The following is a 2,823-nucleotide window of genomic DNA, read 5'->3' as shown; positions in this document are numbered from 1 at the left end:
TTTCAGTCACCGCCGAGTGGCTTAAAACTACCCACATGCTGTCCTGAAGACCACCCATCAACCCGGACTCTAGAGGAAGCCGTCCAAGCGAATCAAGAACGAGTTCCGGGGGGCAGCATGAGCCAATGGAAGATGGCGCCACTATAAACACTCGCCTGCGCCAGAACGGGCTGGGCCGACCATCAGGCCCCACCTGGAAGAAGCCTTGGGCCGACCATCAGGCCGCACCGGGAAGATGCCTACCGGCGCAATAGGCAACAACGTAAACACACACACACACACACACACACACACACACGCACGCACACACACACACTCACTCACTCACTCACTCACTCACACACACACACACACACACACACACACTCACTCACTCACACACACACAAGGTTAAGCGGTCGCCCAAAAACAGCACCACAATAAGTTGGAAAGAAAGAATGAAAAGAAATAAATTGAAAGACAGAGGGAGAGAAAGAAAGGGAAGGAAAACCATGAAGGAAAGTGGAGAAAAATAATGATCAAAACAAGAAATATGGGATCTTTTCTGTAGTTTTCTTTTTATCTGGTTTGTTTTCTCATATTTTCCTGTTTTTGTGTGCTCTTTTTTGTTTTTTGTTTTTGGTGCTCTACATTAAATTGTCCTTCCTTCGGCGTTGTCTTTGTGTGGATGAGTCTCCCCTCCTTCCCCCCCCCTCTCCAAAAAAAAAAAAAAAAAAATACCAGCATACAACACCAAACGTCTAAGAATATTTTGTCTTTTCTCTGATTTTTTTTTTTTTTTGTCGTAGTCTGTCGTTGTTGACATGCCTCCGTTGGCAACCTTTCGTTGGGGTATTTGGTCTTCCCTAAGCGTCGCACCTTCCTGTAGAACGTGTCATTGGCTGGTTCCTCTGGCTGGTAAAAGGGTTATGTCTTGCCGTTTCAGTGGAGTGAGAGATCCTGTGCTTCTCAACTCATCTTTTCTGACGCACATCCGAGTGTTTTATTTTTCGTCTCTCTCTCTCTCTCTCTCTCTCTCTCTCTCTCTCTCTCTCTCTCTGTGGATGAAGTATAAAGACACTCAAAGACTCGCCCTTCTGTTCCCTCGTCTGGTGTGTCGTCGGCCCTCTTCATCGCCCGCAGCCACTCCCCTAACACTTCCTCATCGTAGGGAAGGGAAAGACGTGTGTTTTTGGACCTTGTAATTCGAAACTGCACGCGTGCATCACTGAGTCTCGTGAACAGCAAGACTGAAGCGCTGATAGCCGCTGTTTTAGGAGACGGTTATGTTCGGAGAGTAACGCGTAGTAGCGACCCCAACCTGACCTACCTATAACTATTGAGTATTCTAGCCCTGCAGGATGACAGGATGAGGTCAGCCCCGCCCCCGCCCACCCATGTCCCAGGCCTTCTCTCCCTCGGCCTTGGCCTTGGAACATAACCTCTCTAAACAGTGTAAGGCCAAGCTCCTTTTATAGTTGCAAGCTCCTATTTTACGATGGCCCTATACAGTGCCTCTCATGCACGATTTAAACGAGCAAAAAAGGGCAAAATAAACATGACTGATACATTTTGCTATGCTTTTATTAATGTCAAGTCACAGGATCAGATAACACGGGGCAGCGTGACATAATCATTCATCACACTGTGCAAGCCAAACCCCGCGGACAGTCTGACATTCCCGTGAGTCGCGCCGTCCGTGTGTTCCCGAGGCGGCCGCGGCACCACACTATTCCGGGGAGGGGACGGCGCTGTGCAAAATACCCTAAAGATGCAAGAAAAGCACAGATGTTTGTTACTTCATAGCCGTGTTGTACTAAAGGTTTAGATTTTCTTTTAACACCGTGAAAGTTGCCTGTAGTAGCTACGTGTTTTGTTCTGTTGTAGCTTCTAGTGTGTCAGGATGGCCGTGGTGCTGGCCCAGGCACGCGTAATGCAGCCTGAGGATTTTGCACAACAGCGGCGGGCACTCGCTGAAACTTGTCACCATCCAACACAACAGTGACGAGTACCTAGGCATGAAACACATCTCCCCGCCCCCTCAAAGGTAAAGGGATTAATATGTCACCATCCACACAACAGTGACGAGTACCTTGGCATGAAACACATCTCCCCACCCCCTCAAAGGTAAAGGGATTGATATGTCACCATCCAACACAACAGTGACGAGTACCTAGGCATGAAACATCTCCCCGCCCCCTCAAAGGAAAAGGGATTAATATGTCACCCTCCAACACAACAGTGACGAGTATCTTGCCATGAAACACATCTCCCGCCCCCTCAAAGGTAAAGGGATTAATATGTCACCATCCAACACAACATTAACAAGTACGAAAGCATGAAATACGTTTCCCCTGTTTCCCAACGAGAAAAAAAGATTGACTGATTTCTCACAATCCAAAACAACTGTAACAAGCAGGGAAGCGTGAATTACGTCCCCGCCCCCAGCGGGAAAAAGATTGACTGATTTATGAAATTAAATACTATAAAAAAAGTTGAAATGACGTGCATAACGCGGTGCTGCAGACTGATCACATGTATTAATACACGCACGTCAGGGCTGAACACAATATAATGACGTGCACAATGTGGTGCTGCAGACTGATCACATGTATTAATACACGCACGTCAGGGCTGAACACAACAGCATCACACAATCGCGGAACACTCGCATGGACATGTCACAGAGCAATAAAGAACAGGGATACACATGTACAAGTAATGTAGAGTAAGATAAGCAACTGAACAAAACCATTTTAATGATCATTAACAGTATTGTTTAAGACATATGTTTCCTTATTTGCTAACTTATTAACTAAATCATCGAGATCAGAAAATCAGCAA

This window comes from Eriocheir sinensis, unplaced genomic scaffold (assembly GCF_024679095.1).
Source record: "Eriocheir sinensis breed Jianghai 21 unplaced genomic scaffold, ASM2467909v1 Scaffold386, whole genome shotgun sequence".
Lineage (NCBI taxonomy): Eukaryota > Metazoa > Arthropoda > Malacostraca > Decapoda > Varunidae > Eriocheir > Eriocheir sinensis.
This window is presented reverse-complemented; position numbering follows the sequence as displayed.